The sequence below is a fragment of the Periophthalmus magnuspinnatus genome, chromosome 6 (assembly GCF_009829125.3).
Source record: "Periophthalmus magnuspinnatus isolate fPerMag1 chromosome 6, fPerMag1.2.pri, whole genome shotgun sequence".
Classification (NCBI taxonomy): domain Eukaryota; kingdom Metazoa; phylum Chordata; class Actinopteri; order Gobiiformes; family Gobiidae; genus Periophthalmus; species Periophthalmus magnuspinnatus.
In genome coordinates this window covers 4457116-4479506 of record NC_047131.1, presented here as the reverse complement: position 1 = coordinate 4479506, position 22391 = coordinate 4457116, and the positions used below count along the sequence as shown (strand labels likewise).

The window sequence follows — 22391 nt, the reverse complement described above, 5'->3', positions numbered from 1 at the left end:
GTGATCCATCAGATCTGTGCCAAAGTGTCCCTTCATTAGATTAGTTTATCTGTAATCTCAGGCTTTCCCTCATGGGCTGTGTTTGTGCAAATGCTGTGTGTGATGCTCCTAATCTCATCCGCTCCCCCCTTTCCATCTCTCTCCCCCTCCGTCTCGTTCTCATCTCTCTTTCTTATTACTCCTGTGTCTTTCTCTATCTGCCTGACTGTTCTCTCTGCTCTCACTCTCTGATTCTCATCTGCCCCACCCTCTGGAGCTTCTCATAATAGGAACAACTACAGTTATTTGTTTATTGGTGTTAAGAAAGTTATACTATCACCATCTACAATTTAGCCTTTTTTGGTATTGAAAGCAAACTGGAATTTTTGATTGAATTGAATTTTGAATATATTTTTGTATTCCCCAAAACCACAGCACCAGTCACCTCACTGGGCTGCACTAAAATTCTATATAAACATGTAAAAATAACACTTTTTTGTTGTTGTTGTCTCTTTCCTCTGTTCAGATCGCAGACTCTTGATGAATCCTGGGTGTTTCGTTGGCATGGTGTGTCTAATCGGATGAGTGTGCTCTGAGCTACCAGTCACCAGAGCTGCCCCGTCTGCCTCCGCCCAGTGAGTCTCTCCTATTAAACTTACTGTTACCGTTATGTCAATTATTTCACTGTTAAACACTATATGGATTTTTAGAGATGTTGTGATGTTTTAGTTGTCTGACTGCTCTATTGCATGGATCAGTGGCATTTACATGGACAGTAAAAAACAAATAACTGGAGATCTGATCATCGATGCATGTGTGTATCTACACCTGAAATGGGATAATATCATAGTCTGTATAAAGAAGTGGACTAAGTGAGTGTGACATCACCCACAGCGCTCAGCTCCAGTGAAACGAAGCTCATCCAGGCTAGCGTTTATAGCAATGAATTTGGAGCAGAGTTGCATAGTAGGAATACCAACCACGAGTATCATAGCAACCTAAGAGCCAATATGGAGCAAGGCTGTTGAAGGTCATGCCCCTTCCCGTCCGCACCATTGGTTTAACAGGGAGAGGGCGCTTAACAACACTGTCAATGGTTCATATGTTGAGTTACAGACACAATAGCTACATAAAAGTACCAGGATCATGTAGAGCGGGTCAATAGGAACATTTTAAATAAAAATGACGAGCCTTACAGCAACAGTTACAGAGAGGGGCCATAATTTTCCAATGTAAAGTGAATTGGAGACAGAGCCAATGGAGCTGGAAGTGCACCGATGCTCACTTCCTGTTTGGAACACAACATATTAATGAATGAATTTACTGAATCACTGACCATGTTTACATCTACACCAATATGTGTTTCTCCCTCCTGCTCTAGTGGAAAGTTACTGATCTGATTGTGTATTCAGTGTCCTGTGTTTGCCATTAATAGTTGAAATTGTAGTGGAAACAGTAATAGTAGTAGAGGTAAAGTAGTTGTGATAAAAGCAGCGCAGTAGGAGTGGGCGTAGTGTAAATACAAGAATGGTATTGGTGGTTTTCAGAGCGTAGCGTGTGATGGTGTCATACTCACAGATGGGGCAAGAGACAGACTTCACTATATTCACCTCATGGTACTTTGCCATGGAATATCCTTGAGTTAAAAATGACTGGACTATAAAATGTTATGTCATGTGAAACCCAGCAATTTATGGCATCCCTAGCTATACTTGATGTACTTAAGTTGTTGAAGTTAAATGGTAACTGTGGCACTTTGTTCATTTGTTTTCTCATTGTATAATCGTAGTATTAGTAGTATTTTTGGCAGGGGTGGTCGTTGTAATAAGAGGTACTATCGGTTAATCTAATATCTGTCACAAAATACTGCTGCTAAAATGGCCAACTCTTTCAATTTCAACAGAAAAATCAAATAAACCCGTTCTTAAATACGTAACAAATGGGTTTATTTCCTCCTATAATTTGCAGTCTTTTTGGTTTATACAAACACAAATTTCACTTTCCCTTTTATTTTCCCTGCCACGGTTTCATTCCCCCACGCGGCTCTGCTTTTGCTCGCCTTGCACTCTGCCTCTTCATTTGCCACAGTGGGTTTTGGCAATTACCAAGGTCCCCTATTGGCAGATATCCAGCTCCAAAAAATAAAAAAAAACAACAGCTTCCAATGACTTCTTTATCCCATAATACTTGCACAGTCCCTGCTATGCGTGGTTGTATAGTACCTGTGGAGAGCGAACAGTAGGGGGGGCTATGGGGGAGATGGCTTGGGGTGGCTCAAATTGGTTCAGACTCTGGGATCTAGTCGTTAAGGCAGTTTCAGCTCCTCTTGTTTGGTTGTCATAAGTAGACACAGGGGACTCACTGCTGCAGACATGGGGGGCTGGGTATGTTTGGTCAGGGAATATAGTAAGGGATGTATTACGGGTAGACAATATATCGATGCCGTTTGTACAAAAAATGGTGTAAGCGCTAAGGAAAGGTTTGATGCTCGACAGATTTTTGATGCCACAATGATAATATTACCTGATCTAGACCAAACTATGCATGGTCTGCTCTACATACATTATATCCAGTATGATGCCCATAAAATAAAACATTTAGTATGAACCTTAAACTGACCAAGTGCAGGCAGAAGCTAAAGGTTACTGTGCTCACCTGTATGTTTTCAACACACTATCTTCTTTCTTTATTCTTTATTTGTCAGGGCCCATGTACAAATTCATTAATCTTACAAAAGAAGAGATGATTTGTACCAGAATTAGCTACTGCTGCTTTCCATGTGCAGTCCCTGTGCAGGTGAACACACATTAAGATACACATTTCATTACAAATACACTATAACACTAACAGTTCAACATTGACATTAGCAGTAAAATCCAATAAATGTCCCCATGTCCAATACAATATGTTTGCTACAGTCCAAACCAATTTAAAAATCAATTATGTGCAGGTTTTTACAGTGAGACAGAACATTACAAGAGTAGTAGTTGGTTCAATATTTCCGTTTGGTTTAGAATAGGTCTGATATAGATCAAGACTATTCTACAACTGTATTGTTTTTCAGTATCAATACTTGTTCAAAAGAATCTAGTTTTGACACTAGTTTTAGTATTGGTTTGGATCTGGGTATGTGTACTTTTGACAGCAGTACTGTCGGTAACATGTTGCAGGAGTATTTAGGTCTGTGCAGTTTATCAAATTATAATTGTGATGCAATCATTGGTCCAGCCAATTATGGGCTCATTAAAAACACATAAAACAGATGTAAATTCTGTCCAGGGTGATTTAGGGACTTGTTCTCTTGGTATGGACCGTACTTTTTGGCAGTAGTTTAGACCTCTACAAACGGCTTCTGAAATGCATGGGCTTCTTATATTTGTAGTAGTAATATTTTAGTCTTCAGTGTTTAATGTTATATGCTAAGTTACAGTTTTGCTGAATATGTTTTATCTTTCAGTCCTATATCAAGCTGCCATAGTCTGTTGAGTTTAAATGTGCAGTAGGGCTGACATGAGACTGTGAACGAGTGTCATCATTAGTGTAAGGGTGTGTGACAGTAGTGACATGTGTATGCCCCTGAGTCTACACTCTCACGATACATTTCAATAGAATGTTGTAGTTATCACATACACATGCCTTTATTCAAATGAAAAATGAACTGATGATAAATGAAGTGTAACATTGTGGCGACAGTAGCTCTGTTGGTGAAGTGTTTGTCCACTGATCCGAAGGTTGGTGATTTTAATCCGGGTCTCGATGTAAACATCATTTGTTGAGTGGTCAGATCTACTGACCGACAGGTTGGCAGTGCGATTCCAGCTCCCACAAATGAATGCTGTCATTATGTCCTTAGGCAAGACACTTTACCCACCTATGTCTGTGTACTCTGGTGTATGAATGTGTGTGAGAATGGTTCCTTGATGTAAAGTGCTTTGAGTGACTTGAAGGTAGAAAAACACTGTATAAAATTGTGACCATTTACCATTATTGGAAAAACAAAGTGGTTTGAAAAGTGTCTCTAACTTTATGTGAAAAGTTTTAAACATTTATTTTCCGCCATAACATGGAGATAAAAATGATCAACATTCAAAATCTCTCTTCTAAAATCCCTGCAGACTTCTACAAACTGCAAACTCAAATGCATTGGATTGTTGTATGGGTTTAGCACTGTCTCAAATGTTAATGCTCCATTCTTCAGAAAATGCCCTGTGAACTGACTCGTAATGTAAAACATAAATTGCAAATTGAATTGCACTGTTTACGGTAGAATTCTGCTTTTCCCCCAAACTCTTTCAAGCCTGAACATCACCAATGAACAGTTTGTGAAGCCCTGTGAGGCCAGGACTGTTGTGACTCTGGGCTCTACAAAAATAAAGAGTTTATTTGACTAAATCATAATTAATGTGGGGATAAATGAGTCTTTCTAATTAAAATACTTACTGAAATACTGCCTGAAGTATTCATGGCTGAACAATTTTCAAAAACTAACTAGATAAGATATGAGATTTATGTTAAATCCGTATTCAGTAATGGTGCACACTTGAAACTCACCCAGGAGCAGTAACATTTGAGAGACTCAAATATGAACTGTTCATTACATGTTTGCAGAAGTCCACACTGGCACATCCACCGCATGATGCTATGGAAATAGAAAGGTAAATAGGAGATAGAGAGGGAAAGTCATAGCATACAAAGATGTACAGCTGGTTACCGGTGAATCTGCCAGAGGTCAGAGGGTGTGATTGACAGGTGGATTAGCCAGGGACATGCATGGTCTGCTTATGAGCAAACAAACTCACAGGGGACTGAAAAACATGACAGGTTTCTGCAGAATCAATGATCAAAGCGGTAACCTTTGTTCATCTGAAGTGAGAGGAATGTGATTTTATTAAAAATAATGGGCGACCAATGAGCTCCTTTGTTTCACATGCAGCACTGAAACAAAACAAAACAAAAACAACATAGCTCTGGTGAGAAATGCAGCATGAGGACATGGACCACACTAACCTCCCTCTGTTTAATGGATATATGAGAGATGTCCCAGGTGAGACCTTGAGCATCAGCAGCTTGGAAACCTCATATTGTCATCCTCTTGTTTTAATTTTATCACAACTTCTTAAACAGTCTTTGCCTCTCGTCACGTAAACTCTTTATATGTTTGCAGACTGCTTTATTTGCCCAGCACTGCTCCGTCTGTTACGGCTTATCTCCTCACTCCTGTTCCTCTGTAGTCTGTGTAATCAGCTATTCTTTTCCTCTCCTCCTCTCTCCCTCCCCTCTCCCCCCCCCTCCCCCTCTCTTCTTCTCTCCTTTCCTCCTCTCTTCTCCTCTCTCCTCTTCTCCTCCTCTCTCCTCCTCTCTTCTTATCTTCTTCTCCTCTCCCCTCCTCTGTCCTCCTTCCTCCTATTCTCTTCTCCTCTGTCCTCCTCTCTTCTCCTCTTCTCTCTTACTCTCTCTTTGTCTCCTCCTCTCTCCTCCTCTCTTCTCCTCTCTCCTCTCATCTCCTCCTCTCTTCTCCTCTCCCCTCCTCTGTCCTCCTTCCTCCTATTCTCTCCTCCTCTCCCCTCTTTTCCCTCTTCTTTCTTACACTCTCCTCCTCTCTTCTCCTCTCTCCTTCTCTCCTCCTCCTCTCTTCTCCTCTCCCCTCCTCTGTCCTCCTTCCTCCTATTGTCTCCTCCTCTCCCCTCTCTTTTCCCTCTTCTTTCTTACTCTCTCCTCCTCTCTTCTCCTCTCTCCTTCTCTTCTCCTCCTCTCTTCTCCTCTCCCCTCCTCTGTCCTCCTTCCTCCTATTGTCTCCTCCTCTCCCCTCTCTTTTCCCTCTTCTTTCTTACTCTCTCCTCCTCTCTTCTCCTCTCTCCTTCTCTTCTCCTCCTCTCTTCTCCTCTCCCCTCCTCTGTCCTCCTTCCTCCTATTCTCTCCTCCTCTCTCCTCCTCTCCCCTCTCTTCTCCTCTTCTCTCTTACTCTCTCTTCGTCTCCTCCTCTCTTCTCCTCTCTCCTCTCGTCTCCTCCTCTCTTCTCCTCTCCCCTCCTCTCTCCTCCTTCCTCCTATTCTCTCCTCCTCTCCCCTCTCTTTTCCCTCTTCTTTCTTACACTCTCCTCCTCTCCTCCTCTCTTCTCCTCTCTCCTTCTCTCCTCCTCCTCTCTTCTCCTCTCCCCTCCTCTGTCCTCCTTCCTCCTATTCTCTCCTCCTCTCTCCTCCTCTCCCCTCTCTTTTCCCTCTTCTTTCTTACTCTCTCCTCCTCTCTCCTCCCCTTCCTCAGGACCCTCTCATGTCCAGCGTTGTGTCAGATAAACACATGATGTTGTTTTAAAGCGTGTCGACACATGTGCCTGCTGCTGTGTTTAATTGATAGAATTTGAAGGAGAAATGGATTTGATTAAGACGACGCTCTCGAGACCAAAAGTCTGTTCAGTTTGTTTACTACAAAATTTATTTCAGTATTTATTCTCCTGCAGTGTTTACTTGCGCTAGCAAGACATGCACTTTATATATTTGACTTTAACTATTGAACTACGGGTACTACTACATTTTACTGTTACTAGGCCTGTCACGAGTTTGAAGTTTGATATATATCGCTGAAGAAAATGTAAATGATAAACAATATTATTGAAACAAATTTATGCCACTGACACAAAAACCCAAGAGCAAATTTATACTGCAAAAACTATTCTAAATCTACAACATTGTTAAAAAGCCATGAGCTGCAATAAATAAAAAGCAGAATGAAACACTTTGCATCTGTAATGAGTCGTAGAAGTGATTTATTCAACCTTTTACAGCTTAAATCTTATGATACAGCCAAAAAATAACCAAACATTTCCCAGTAGAGCAAAGAAACTGTACACATGATAAATATTGACCCCAAAAATATATAGTTCCAGCTTTCATATAGTGCACGATAAGTGGATGTATTGATTGTCGTGACAGGCCAGGCTGTTTTTAGTACTGTACAATCTTTGGTTTGGGGAAGGATTCAGATTTTGGAAGGAAAATTAGATCATATTTTTGGTATTAAATGGCACTCAAAGCTGGCCTTGTCTATATACGAGTACATGTTTTCAGATTATTTATTGCAATAAAAACAGCTAATTGAGTAAAAGCAAGATTAAAATTGACATAGTTTAGAACATTTCAGACAAAGCATAACATCTCCATGGAGACAAGCAGGAAACCACCAGAGATGTTACATAGTGAAGCTTTAAATACAAAATCATCAATACAAAAAATAAATGTTAGAGAGGATAAGGTTAGTACCAAGTGCCGTTAAGTTAATGACTGAAACTATTACTATTTAGAGATAATCTACGATCATCTGTATACCTGAATATAAAAAAATACTAATCTATTTCTACACATAACAGCAGGTAACGGGTAACATCTCCATGGAGACGAGCAGGTGGCAAAAACTTTACAAGAAAAATGACTTAGTGCACATCAAAACAGACATGTATGTGCTTCATATTGTAAATAGTTTTAATAAGACAACCATATACCCTTTAAGTGACATTTGAGTTTGCTGTGATCATGTTCAGTGATTGAAATGTAAACTCTAAACTCAGGAAGTCATTTTTTCCCCATTTGATTTATCTGAATGCCAGTGCCAATGCTGCATCTGCGATTCACCAAACCAAAGAAGTAACTGTTTCAAAACTATAATTCATTTTTTCCTTTCAGATAAAACGTATCAGCAGTACAATATTAGCATTCATTATCTGGTCCTGTTTACTTACTTTGGGCTTACCCTTCAAAGGAGCACATTTTTACATAAAAGTCTAAATTCGCGAAGAGAAACTACCGAGCTTTGGAAAAATAATCCAAAATAGTAAAGTGTCTCAAAGTAAAATGTCAGACAAAAAGGTCAGAATTGCAGAAAAAGAAGGATTTGACATACCCTGTGAAGGAACAAGCCGAATGAGCCGGGTTACCGCTAAAGTTCATTGTAATTCATTCCTCTTTAGAGTACTGCTTTGCTTCAGGCCAGTGGAGAGGCGACAGGGACTGACTGGCTGTGGATAATCCTGGTGGATACCCAAAAGCGTGTCATTAGCATGCCGTTTACAGAGATTTAGGAAGTTGAGAAAAATAAGAAGAAAATGACAAGCTCAAATATTAAGAACATGTTGAGTACTCTAATTAGATTTGCCTACTGTCCAACAGACTTACTGCCGTCTTGCCCACAGTTTATGTTAATAAACGAGATACGTATTTGAGCGAGTGTACTAAAAAAAGTCACATTCACAGGATAGAAATGAACCATTCCTGAAGTTTTAGAATGATCTTGAGCTGTATCAGAACAAGTACAAGACACATAGACTCGTATACACCCATGGACCACTGAGGTATTACAGATATAAGACACAAGAAAGTACTCTGATTTAACGTGTAAATCCCATTCTATTGTCTAAACAGAGAGTGTCTTTATTATCATGGTATCGGAATCGGTATCGAGTGTATTCCTTCGTACTGAAATCGAGTTTGAAGTTTTAATACCATAACACTGTTCAAAACATGCTCCATGGATACAGGCCTAGATGAGTTTAATGCCACACTGTGAAAGTTTATAACCAAAGGAACAACATTTCCATGGAAACAAGCAGTTGGAGGCCCAGGTCAAATAAGAGTCAGGTTTGTGGAGGTGCAAGCCCACTCAGAAATACATGCGTCCTTGCGTCAAAGTTTTTTTTATTGCAATAAACAACCACAATGGAAAAGTCTATAGTCTATTTTTTGACCAAAAAGTTCCATACTGTGTCTTAAGTTTGTTTTTCCATATAAAACAGACCAAGTGGCTGCAGCTGTCGACTATTTGGCAACGCACTGGTTAAGTTGAGTGTGGACTGTGTTGACTCAAAAACGTAATCCCCTTTTAGTTGGATGTGGTAATTAAATTCACTTGTAGACTTTTATCAGGAAATGGTTTATTCTGATGCTTATCTTACTAATTTATTCCAAAGAGATACTCATCACCTGAGCAAATTTAAAAATATTTTGAACTAAAACAACCAAAACAAGTCTTGCAAATGGATAAACAAAATGTTGCACAAAAGAGATGCATTGTAGTTGGATGAAGTCTGTAGTTGCATCTTTAAAAGTGCACAATGTAACTTTTCTGACCCTTGCTTGTTCCCATGGAGATGCATAAAATGTTCCACAGTATGTCATTAAACTCAAACTCAATTACAATACTCTGAACATGCATTTTTACTGACAGCGGGTTCGACTGTTCCACACATCTGGCCTATTACTTCACCTGGTGGCAGTGCTTGCTTGTTTCCTTCCTGAGATTGTGAGATTAAATGTCATACTATGGAACATTCCAGGCTAATCAATAACATTTCCACGGAGATAAGCAGGTGGGAAGCTCTTCATGAGAAAAGTGACATTGTGCACGTGTCTAGTTGAATCAAAATAGTCGTGTGAATATGTTTACAGCCCCCAAATAAATGTGCTTCATATTGAAACCAACTTTAAGAAAAAGAAGAAGAAGCTGCGGTTCTGTGCTGCACCAATAATACTAATGTTAATGTTTTATTTAACAGCAGCTTTAACCTTTTAGAAACGCAAACCACTGAGTCACGGTTCCTGTTTACATACCCCCATGATACCATCGCGTGTACTTATGTTATTCATCAGTTTGAACGCACTACATAGCCACTTATTTAGGTCAATATTAGTCATGTGTGTTTGTTTTGGTATGTTACTAATTGTTGTATCCCAATAAAAAAAATACACTACATTTTCAGCACAAAGCGGCCTATATTGTTGGCAAAATGTGTTGTTAGCCAATTTTAACATTCACGTGTAATTGCTATATCATATAAAATGTCATGTCAATTGCAAGAGTTGACATTCAGGAATTTTATTTTTTATTTCTGAGCTCATTATTTGAATATTCACATGTGCAAATTACTGTACAAAAAACACATGCCAAAGGATGTTTTCTCACAAAGACGGCACCATCTTTACGACCACCATTTTAAACGTTATCTGGTTAGAAATGTAGTTTTAAAAAACATCAGTGTACAATAGCAGTACTGTATTTTCGCGACTAAGTTGCACTTTTTTTTTCATTGTTTGACTGAGGGTGCGACTTATACTCAGATGTGACTTATATGTGAAATATGTTTGTTTGTTTTTTCTTCATTATTATGCATTTTTTGGCTGGTGCGACTTATACTCCAGTGCGACCTATACTTCGGAAAATACGCTAATAATTTAACTAGTTTCACCTTCTCTGTATAGTGAAATAATTGATAAAACTAATTCTTGTAACACTAATGGTAAGGCGCTATTGCCTGCTAAGAGAAGGTTGATTTCAACATCTGCAGTACTGTTTGACTCTAACCTATTTAAGGTTACAGTCATTGTCTTATGCTTGCAATGCTTTTGTCTGGGTCACACACAATGCTTATGACTAGCATGACCAAAACGCTTCTCCTTTTTTGTTTGGTGTGTGGCCTCTTCCTGTCAGATAAACTTAATCTGCACAAATTAGCACAAAAACACACAACCGCAAGGTCCTGACCACCTGCTTCTGTTAGCTCTATTTTGCGCACACATATCCTACTGTTACCAAAATAATACCATAGCCCTGACTCACCGGCCCCCGTCCTCCTTCACTTCCTCCCAGCTCCGGAGCACAGATTTCAACCCGCTGCTCCCCCTCTCCCCCTGTGGGTTTCCAAGCTGTCGAGGCTGAGGAGGCCAACCTTTGCTTTGCCAGGACTCGGTTTGAGGAGATCCGGCCCGCGGGTCTCGTACACGCTCCACTCAAGCCCTGCAAACAAGGACTGCACACCGCAACTGTCATCTAAATGCTAAAAGACCAGCACACGCTAAAGTCTGTGCCCAAGCATGTTTGAGCAGTGTCTGAGGGGCTGCTGGGGAGATTAAGTTTGCACACAGAAATGCATGGATGAAAAAGGAGGTACACCATGACCAGGTCTAAGCCAGGTCTGGACCAGGTCTGAGCCAGGTCTGGACCAGGTCTGAGCCAGGTCTGGACCAGGTCTGAGCCAGGTCTGGACCAGGTCTAAGCAAGGTCTGGACCAGGTCTAAGCCAGGTCTAAGCCAGGTCTGGACCGGGTCTAATCCAGATCTAAGCCGGGTCTGGACCGGGTCTAAGCCGGGTCCGGACCGGGTCCAAGCCAAGACTAAGCCAAGACTAAGCCAAGACTAAGCCAAGACTAAGCCAAGACTAAGCCAAGACTAAGCCAAGACTAAGCCAAGACTAAGCCAAGACTAGAGCCAAGACTAGAGCCAAGACTAGAGCCAAGACTAGAGCCAAGACTAGAGCCAAGACTAGAGCCAAGACTAGAGCCAAGACTAGAGCCAAGACTAGAGCCAAGACTAGAGCCAAGACTAGAGCCAAGACTAGAGCCAAGACTAGGGCCAAGACTAGGGCCAAGACTAGGGCCAAGACTAGGGCCAAGACTAGGGCCAAGACTAGGGCCAAGACTAGGGCCAAGACTAGGGCCAAGACTAGGGCCAAGACTAGGGCCAAGACTAGGGCCAAGACTAGGGCCAAGACTAGGGCCAAGACTAGGGCCAAGACTAGGGCCAAGACTAGGGCCAAGACTAGGGCCAAGACTAGGGCCAAGACTAGGGCCAAGACTAAGCCATCTCTGACCCAGGGTCTAAAACTGGGTCTAAAACCAGGTCTAAACCTGTTCTAAATCCGGTCTGTGGATTTAGAACAGGTTTAGACACACAGTCCACTCAAATTGTGTGTCAAACCCTCCACCAGAACAGTTCCATAGTGCACCTAAAACTACACAAATCAAAGTAAGATTAATAATGAAACTTTTTGCTCTACCAAATTGATTGAATATTGTTTCCTTAAAAAACTTTTCTTGAAATCGCTAACATTTTGGGAGCATGCTAACACTGGCAAATGTGGATGAACGGCTGGTGAGATTACATTTGCACACAGACATGTTGAAGAACAGGTGTAGTTGGTACTTAAAGTAGAAATCCTTTTGCCCATAAGATGAGCACGGACGCATTTGGATTTGATCTGGAAAATCACACGTCTTTTCAAACACAGACACACTTCTCTGAGCAGCTATATGTTTAAATGTTTCACTCAAGATGGCACCTTTTGAAGGACTGTCTGACGATGTAATCACCAAGGTGTGGAGAGGAGCGGGGCGCTGTCTACTCTCTGTGAAAAATAAATGGAAGGTGAAAACAAGAACTATAAGGTACGAAAAACCGGGTCTAAACTGGGTCTAAACCGGGACTGAACCGGGGCTGAACCAGGGCTGAATTTTACCTTTCATTTATAGGAACACAATGCCAATATAATACAGTAATTCCCCACTTGCACCCTTCAGACAGGACCCGACCCCAGGACCCGACCCCCTTTATCCTGCTCCGTATCGGTGGGTTTTGGATGACATCACAACATTCTATCAGCATTGTCATATTTAATACAGACGGGTGCACCTTAAATGAATATTGTTCAAATGCAGATTTCTGTTTTACTACAGTGAGTTCTTTGGTCTAGTCACTAATAGAAATGATCTGATTCAACATTCGTGCTTTTACCTTTTGGACATTTCATGCCAAAACACAATGTAATCAGTGTGAAAAACTCTCTTGCCCCGTCTGAGAGTATGACATCATCACATTCATGAATCTGGAAACCACCAGTTTCAGACAGATGCAGCTCTCTCATAACTGCAGCTCGTCAAATCCACGACACAAATCTGAGCTCAGATCTTCCTCTGCTGCCACATCAGTGGAGCAGTAGAGCTGAATTTCACACCCTCCACAGACCCCCTCCTCAGACCCCCCTCCACATGTGTGCAAGCATATTTGTGTGAGTGGGGGAGGGTAGCAACATGTTGGGGCAGGACATGTTTTAAAAAAATGAAAATGAAAAAAAAAGTGTGTTTAATTGATTTTTTTATTTTATTTTATTTTTTTACACACATTACAATGAAGTTCACCATGTAGAGTGGGACCAATCCAGGATTAACATAAAACTAAACCAGGCGTCATCTAGTAGAACATTATACTAAAACTACTAATAGTAAAACAACATTAACTAAACCAAATCTAAACAAGTACCAAAACGAAGAAGATAATATGCAAAAAAAAGCTTTTAATCATGTTGTAATGGTTTTGTGTTACAGTTGTCAGAACGTACTTGCCTGGAATTCTTTGACCCAGTTTTGAACTTTTCATATGTAAATGGGATGTTAAAAAATGTTGCGTATCCATTTTTTAAAATTAAAAACGCCTTCATTTAAAATCCACTTCTTGCTTCTTTGTAATGCCACAGTTATAGACCTTTTTGTCTATTTTAGGTGGTTGTAGGTCAGTGTATGTATTTATAATTAACAAAATGTAAAATTATGATATACAAAAACCAAACTAGCACAAATCTTGATTGGAGCCATGAAGTGATAGCTAGCATACATGTTATAATATAGCCATTTCAGCTGTATTAAGTTATAGGTTTCACAGTGCAATGGCATTTCTAACCCGTGTAATACCTGAAGATTGAGTTTATATGGATTGAGTGAACATGGATTTGAACATGCTAGCTATTATATTGGTGTGAGGAGCAGGAGGAGGAGGAGGAGGAAGAGTAGGGCAAATCCAATCTCTCAAACTGAGGAGGAGAGACAGACGCGGAGCACCCATCCAGACCTGGTCCAACCCCAAAGGCAGACTGCTGAGAGGGGCTAATGTTGTTTATGGTACAGTGTCACAGATCTCACTGGGGAAAAAAGACCACTCAGTTTCAGACTAATGAAAATATGGTCTTTATGAACTCGGCTAGTGTGAAATTCACCATCAGGAGGCAAGGTTTTGTGGTAAAAGAAATTATTTAGCCACAAACTGCCTGGGGATTAAAAGGAGCGGATTCGAGCAACCAGTTTTTCTCAGTTGTTAGAGGAGCTCGACAGGCTGTTGTTCTGGATCTATACTAGGGGAAAAATATTGAATTTCCTTACAAACATTGTGATGGTGGTTAGATTGGCAGTTTATGTTTTAATAATATGATTCTGCTGAAGTTCACATTTTTAATATATCCAGAAGAATTGACAAAAAGACAGAAATATGAACACAAGAATCACTCAGAACATGTGTGTACAGATCTTAACTACAGGGTTAGCTGTTTTTACGCAGAAAAAGATTGGAGATTCTGTTGCTTGTGAAGAAAATTCTGGTATATTTAAAAAAAAAAATTGCAGCTTTTGCAATTTGCTAGTCACAGTAACACATTTTGAAGCATGATATATCGCTGCAAAGAGGTACTGCCACATAATCTTTGCAGACCTTATTTATATTAGTTGATTTGTGAGGTTGTTGGGTCAATTCCTTTTACCTCCACTGCCTAATCTTATTGAGTCATTGGGCAAGACACTTCAAGAATACACTTCAAGAAGACACATGCTGTTTGTGAGGTGTTTAAAATGAAACTATAACATGCACAGATACATTATTTTACTTTCTGATTACTGTAAACCTCAGAAGTCATCCAAAAAGTCTTAGTAATAGGAACTCATCCACTTCCTGTTCAAAACTGCAAATCTGAGAAACTCCACCTCTCCATACTTCTTCATGGTGGTGGTTCAGTGTAGAGAGCGGTGCAGGGGATTTCCATGGTTGAGATTGGCTAGTGACATTTCTGTAACCTACATGTATGACTCAGCGTCTGTAAGTAAATACACAGCCATGGATGGAGATGGGGGTAGGTGAAAAAACATTTGATGAGCAGTCAAGCCTCAGTTGCAGGACAGCACAGGATTACTCAAACACTGTTCAAAGCTCATAAAAGTCTGTTTTATGTGATATGTCTACTTTAACTGCTTGATTATGCTGAGGTTATTGTCATATTGATGGTTGACATTTGCTTCTCATTGGGTATGGTTCTGTAGGATTGAGAATGGTTTCAATGTGTGAAAGTTGGAATCAGCAAGGTTAAATTTAGTGTCTGTGTTTGACCCATTCTTCTTGCTGTATCTATAGTGCTATCCACCACCTGTGCACTAGTCTCTAGATCTTGACCCAGGGTTTTGGTCAAGAGTACCTGGCTGGAGGATATTCCTTTTCTGCTTGGCAGGTGGAAGCGGCCCCGGCCCCGGTTTGACCCTGCTTTAGTTCTGCTTTAGTTCTGCTTTAGGCCTACTTTAGGCCTGTTTTAGTCCTGCTTTAGTCCTGCTTTAGTCCTGCTTTAGACCTTCTTTAGACCTGCTTTAGACCTGCTTTAGACCTGCTTTAGACCTGCTTTAGTCCTGCTTTAGACCTGCTTTAGTCCTGCTTTAGACCTGCTTTAGTCCTGCTTTAGTCCTGCTTTAGTCCTGTTTTAGTCCTGCTTTAGTCCTGCTTTAGTCCTGCTTTAGTCCTGCTTTAGTCCTGTTTTAGTCCTGTTTTAGTCCTGTTTTAGTCCTGTTTTAGCCCTGCTTTAGTCCTGCTTTAGTCCTGCTTTAGTCCTGTTTTAGTCCTGTTTTAGCCCTGCTTTAGTCCTGCTTTAGTCCTGCTTTAGTCCTGCTTTAGTCCTGTTTTAGTCCTGTTTTAGTCCTGTTTTAGCCCTGCTTTAGTCCTGCTTTAGCCCTGCTTTAGTCCTGCTTTAGTCCTGCTTTAGTCCTTGTTGAGTCCAATGTAAACATGTTAATGTCTTGTTTGTGCAATAGCAAATTAGCAAATTTATCTTTTTGCAAATGATGATTCTGTACTAACTGAATTCTGACCACAATGTTTTAGCCTTGACCACCTGATAAACATTAACACAAATGTTAAAAGCTCTGCGTCTCTAGTTGTGGTTAAAAGCATAGGCTCTCTGGGTTGAGAGCGCGCTTATTGTTGTGTCAACAGTCTCCACAGATAATAGTAATTACTGGGCCTCTCTGCTCCGTCAGGCTGAGGCTCCTCTGCTGCTGACAGCTTGGTCCTAATTACCAACAACCACCAATTACTGGCTTCATTTCATTATTTATACTCCTCTCACACCCAAATAACAGCACTTCAGTGACTCTAGCAGCTACTTGCTCCCCTGTCCATTTCTCATTTTTTACATTTTGCATTGATTGACAATTATAAACCAATAAGTGGATTAAAGACCTGATTAGACCGGGTTAAAACTTAGTTTGCCGTAGCCTTAGTTAAAGGTGCACTGTTTATTTCTTCTGGTGTATTTTCTATTTCTTAGATGTTATTGCTTCACAGTGTGGCTTTAAAGTTACCAGAGTACATCTTGCCTTTTCACAGATCAGATCTTTGAAGAGGCGAGCCAGCGTATAGTAAGAATTCACATTTCTCAAGGTAATTTTGAGCAATAAAAACACCCATAATGAAAGACAATGAAGGAGAGATGTATGTTTAATGCCATACTGTGGGACATTCAGGCAAAGCATTAACATCTCCATGGAGACAGGTAGCAGAGAGGTACAGGTACAGTGCACCTTTAAGATTTATTATGCTGATGATCTTTAGTCCTGTTTAAGACATGGTTTAGTTATGTTGCTATACTCTTTGCTTCGTCCTAGTTTTAGACCTGTCTTAGTGTATTTTTATATCAGTATTACTAGAATATTGTGTATATATAATTGTACTTTATCGCAGAGTGCAGTGTACTTAAATGTACCCAAAACTGTTGAATGTGCCGTAATTTCAGACGTATAATTTGGTTCCTTCCACCTTGGTCTTGTCAGTATGTAAACACGGAGATAAAGAGGAATAAAAATAGGCAAGTGAAGCTGTAGGAGGTTTCTTACTTCCTCTTTGCCGTTCACAGGAAGCGATTTATCCACAAAGGAAACACATTATCATCTGCTCCCAACCCACTCACCAGTCACTATCAGCCAGCAGACACACAGCCCTGCCACACCAAAAGAAGACAGTATGCTTTTTATTTTCTATTAAACTATAACATACCTACTTTACACATCTACACACACATCTAACTCTAAAACGGTTTCAGAATAGAAATATGTCCATTGACTTTCTGTTCATTTACAGGATTATACTGCTGAAACTATTTGTTTGACAACTCTGAATCCAACATGTATGACACAGAAGTGGGTGGAGATGAGGGGAAGGGGAAAACTGAAATCTTCTGAGAGCTCAAGCCTCGAATGCAAAATAAGCCCTGGTTTAGCCCTGGTTTAGTTTTGGTTTAGCCCTGATTTAGCCCTGGGTTAGCCCTGGTTTAGCCCTGGTTTAGTCCTAGTTTAGCCCTGTTTTAGTTTTGGTTTAGCCCTGGTTTAGCCCTGGTTTAGTCCTGCGTTAGCCCTGGTTTAGCCCTGGGTTAACCCTGTTTTAGTTTTGGTTTAGCCCTGGTTTAGTCCTGGGTTAGCCCTGGTTTAGTCCTGGTTTAGCCCTGTTTTGGTTTAGTCCTGGTTTAGCCCTGGTTTAGTCCTGGTTTAGCCCTGGTTTAGTCCTGGTTTAGCCCTGGTTTAGTTTTGGTTTAGCCCTGGGTTAGCCCTGGGTTAGCCCTGGGTTAGCCCTGGGTTAGTCCTGGTTTAGACCTGGTTTAGACCTGGTTTAGCCCTGGTTTAGCCCTGGTTTAGCCCTGGGTTAGCCCTGTGTTAGCCCTGTGTTAGCCCTGTGTTAGCCCTGGGTTAGCCCTGGTTTAGCCCTGGTTTAGTCCTGGTTTAGCCCTGGTTTAGCCCTGGTTTAGTCCTAGTTTAGTCCTAGTTTAGTCCTAGTTTAGTCCTGGTTTAGTCCTGGTTTAGTCCTGTCTCAGGCCTTATTCAGTTATGTTGGATAATTTCTTTTTTAGACCCAGTTTTGAATTAGTCAATTATTGAAGACTTAGAACCCTGTATCCTGTTGGTTCAATGTGGGTTCAGTCTGGGTTTAATCCTGGTTTAGTCCTAGTGTAGTCCTCGTGGAGTCCTACTCCTTTTTAAGAATGCATTTGGTTATTTTGTCTGGTTTAGTGTATCTGTATATGTTCCCCTTTGGTAACAATTCCCTCCCTACCACAATCTCACAAAAGCTTTGAAACTCACTCGGACAAAATATATTCTATAGCCTGAATTTGAATATTTTCAGGGTGTTAAAGGTAGTGAATGTCAAGGTGAAGGTTGTCGAGTATTTTTTCCTCCTTCAGTGGCGCACAACAGGCAAATTACTCCTGCACTGAATTAAACATGGGCTTTGCTTGAGGCTTGATGGACACCTGAACGCATCGCAGCAGAGGCCGGGAAAATGGCTTTTTAAGTAGGCTATTTATGGCGAAGATATTGTATTCATTTGATTATAATAAAACTTCCATCACAGCGTTGCGAGGTGAGGGCGCCGAGTGCGACTTGCCCAATGACAACACTGTGCTTGCTGTAAACGAGAAAGGCAAGAGGTTTCAATGGCTATCTTTTCCTTATAAGGGTGCTCCAATTGGGTGATTTGTTTCTCGCGAGCAATAAAAAAAATGTTTACTGTCCCCTCGTGCATGGAGTTAGCGCTAGCATAAATAGCCGAAGACATGAAGTAAAATGATATTATGGCCCATTAGGTCGCGCACCGGGCTAAGCGTTGCCAGCGGTAACGGAGGACCAGGGGGGTAATGGTGTATTGTCTCTTTTCACTGCGGGTCTTGATTGAATCGTCCATATCTGCGCCTTTCCATCTCCCGGGGAAGCGAAGAAGGTGATTTTTAGGAGCTGAAGACATCAACTCTGTCAAATGTGTGAGAGATAAGGGCCAGTTTCAATATAAGGGAAGCCGGCATAGAGGTCAGACAGGGGTTAGAGACAGAGATGGTGTGGGACCCAAAATGATATTGTGGATCTGTATCAGTTTCTTGTTTACTGAAGGTTGGAGTTGATATTTTTGGCAGTGATTCTGAAAACTTTCACCGGCTATATCACATGAATTGTTTTCTAAATCAAGTCTAAGGGAAAAATATAGGTTTATTTGTCTAGGACTGGACTAACCTTGAGGTGATACTTTTTTGGAAGCACACAGTGGTCTCATTTTGTCACGACATGCTGCGTGTACAATACACTGTCAGTGGGAAAAGTTGAAATGTACTTATCTATAAAAAAGCCAGGTACTTCAGCGTTAATCTAAACCCATACAAGAGACAGGACTGAAACGGGACGGAATCAGGATTAGAATTACGCGGGACGATCTCAGTGGGTTCATATAGATCATTTAAATCACACATGTTCATACACATGTTGGAGAGATGGGTCAAAACTGTATTGATACTTTTCAGCTGATGTCATCAACATTCCCCGAGGCTGTGACGCTTAACTGTAGGCTCTGCTTGGTCTGAGGCTTTAATCGACTTGAGCTTTATTTTAACGGATTTAGTTCGTATTGCTGCCGCTACCATAACTTGCCTTAAATTGTATTTGTACAAATGTGAGGTTTTGATATAGTAGAATGATAACCTAGAGGTCAGAGGTTATAGAGGGGTGGTGTGGGACCCAAAATGATATTGCGGATCTGTATCAGTTTCTTATTTACTGGAGGTTGGAGATGATATTTTGAAAAACTCGATATCATGTAATATTCGGACCAGGATTGGACTTTGGACTGAAACCTTGGGCTCAAACCTTGGACTGGATTCAAGGTGAACCTGAAACATTTGTCTAAAGCCCGGGACTACAGCCTGTAATGTAATATAATGCCACACTATAAATGCTCTTACTCTTTATTACAGTTATACCAAATGCAGTCTACTACTTCACTACATTCATTCCACAGACTGGCTTTTCTCACAGGCGAGAGATGGGTTGAACTGGATCGAAACTCAAATCATTTGTGAGGCCGGACCAAAGATTGTCTGGTTATTGATCTGTGGAGTCTGTGAGTGTGCTGCTCTTGTTTGTTTTGGACAGATAGCAGAATGTGTTTTCAGATGATCAATTTTAGACATTTTCACTAACTGTACCGCATTAGTCAATACAACGCAATGGAGAGGATAAGAAACAGGCAAATATGGACTTGTAATCATGCTTTGAACACGGTGAGATTGCCACCATACAACCGGACAAAATTAGAAATAAATCTATAATTGCAGTTTTTCTGTCTGTTGTTTATATAGTGAACAGATTTGCAATATGTGTTTTGGAGAAGAAGAAAGAACAAGATGGAGAAGAAGGATTCTGCACATTTGAAACAACTCCAGGAGCATTAACATTATACAGGATAAACACAGGATATTTTATTCTTTGCAGAGGATATTCTACTAAATAATTGCAGCCTTTGAAACTCAAATAGTGATTTCAATATATTATGCAGGCCCATTTCAAGTCCTATTTTTTAAGTGAAATTATTAAGTTAGGCTACTTCATCACACTCAAGGAAATGTGTGTGACATATTTGTTTTAGAAATCCAAAGGACCTATAATGCTAACTATAATGTTAACTTTTTTGTAAACTTCTAAACAAATAATCTATAAATGTTGAACCTTGAACGTTTGTTGACGAGGTGGATGCACATATTGGTCATATTAATCCTATGTCTTAAAGTCTTTTCTTTTAAAGCTATACTGAACAAACACAATTCACCTGTTTGTTTATGCTGACAGAGAGGATGTTGAACTTGGTGCCAGTTTTTGTTTCATGTGGATAGGTAAGTAATTGAACCATAGACTTCTCACCTGTTCTCCAACTCAATTTTAAACAATGGGCACAGAATAACCTCACATAATGCAACTTTTGGAATCTAGTACAACTAAAATATGTTCCAATGATAATACTGTATTCAGTCTTATAAATAGCCTCCTGTGTGCAATACCATTAAAACTGAAATAAACCACTAAAAAGCTCCAGTTTGGGTTTTATCCCTCACAAGGGCCCACTTTAACAGTTTCACCACCAGATAAGCTGCACTGTCTCTGCTCAACAATCACACACTTCCCAGGATTTTGTCATTGTAAACTGTACCACTCAATTGCAACGTGTGGCTTGGCTTTTCCATTTGGTGAAGCCATTGCTAATGCTGAGGCTTCATTAGCATTACTGGCGGTAATAGCTTCAGCTGGGGATTTCCTAACCCAGATTTGAACCACGCCCATCGGAGGAGGGCCGCGCTGGCTTGGGCCCTCATGGCATAATAACAGCACATCTGCCACACAGCACTGGACTTAAAGCAGGGCTAAACCTGGACTAAAAGCAGTGCTAAACCAGGACTAAAACCCATGACTAAAACCCAGGGCCAAAACCCAGAGCTAAAACATAGAGCTAAAACCCGGGGCAAGTCTCAATTCTCTTTCCTCGCTTCCTTCTCCTTGTTTCCTCTCCTCGCTCCTCCATTTTTCAGCTGTCAATCAAATGTGCCATATTAAGTGGTGTCCCAAAGCTCAGAGGAGGCAAGGGAAGGAAACCACAGAGGAAACGTGAGCGAGGGTTCAGGAGGCAGACATCAGATCAAATCATCACTTTATTTATCTCACACAGAGGACAAGTACAGGGACAGCATTGAAGGGTTTTTGACGTATTGCTTAATCCCGACTTTGACATTAAAACTAGACAACCACGTTAAAACATGTTTATCTGAAAATAAAGATGTTCCACAGGACTTCCACACCTATGTCCTGCAGAATCAAGGAAAGGAATGAAGAAGAAAGGACCAAGGAAGGAGAAATGAGACCTAGCCCTGGACTAAAATAGGACAATCATGGGTCTAAACTGGTTCAAATCTGGGTTTTTGGTCAGGGTTTAGTCCAGGTTTAGTACAACGCCCATTGATTGGAAGGGGGTTGGATTGGCATGGGCCCTGCTGGTATGGGCCCTCATGGCATAATAACAGCACATCTGCCACACAGCTAAGCACTGGACATGTATATTAGATGAGGCACCAGAACATGCTGTGATTATGTGGATGTGACTGTGGAAGAGGAGAGAGAGTTGTGATCCTAATGAAACCCTATTAAAAATGTAAGGCTAAAAATAAGGCTCAGATATTATATACAAATGAAACACAAAGCATGTATTGTTACTAATACTAATCAAAGTCCTAATTTAGGTAAAGCACCAGAACTTGCTGTGATTATTTAGATGTGACTCACAATGGGAAATTCCAGAGTTGCAATGCAAAGTATGCAATCAAAAATCAAGATATTAGCACTGCAACGAATCAACGTATTTTGACTTCAGTCACCATATTTCAATCTGCATTTGGTTTAGAATGTATAAAAAAAAAGTTAAAATAAAAATAATTGTTTGACTAGTTGACTAAACGCAAGAATATTCCCTGGCTAGTCCTTAAAAAAAGTTAGCTACAGCCCTACAACTCTGCAGCCCTACAAATCTACAGCCCTACAATCCTACAGCCCTACAACTCTGCAGCCCTACAAATCTACAGCCCTACAATCCTGCAGCCCTACAAATCTACAGCCCTACAATCCTACAGCCCTACAAGCTTACAGCCCTACAACCCCTCAGCCCTACAGTCTTACAGCCCTACAGCCACTCAGCCCTACAACCCTACAGCCAATC

General features: G+C 40.7%; 1 protein-coding gene across 1 annotated transcript in view; it reads left to right on the top strand.

Moving 5' to 3' along the window:
• Nucleotides 1-22391, top strand: part of plxnb2b (plexin b2b) — a 455012-nt gene that overhangs the window by 29346 nt on the left and 403275 nt on the right. The window contains exon 2 of the mRNA XM_033967743.2: nucleotides 506-614. The gene's annotated coding sequence lies outside the window, so the exon portion shown is untranslated. The remainder of the gene's footprint in view (nucleotides 1-505; nucleotides 615-22391) is intronic.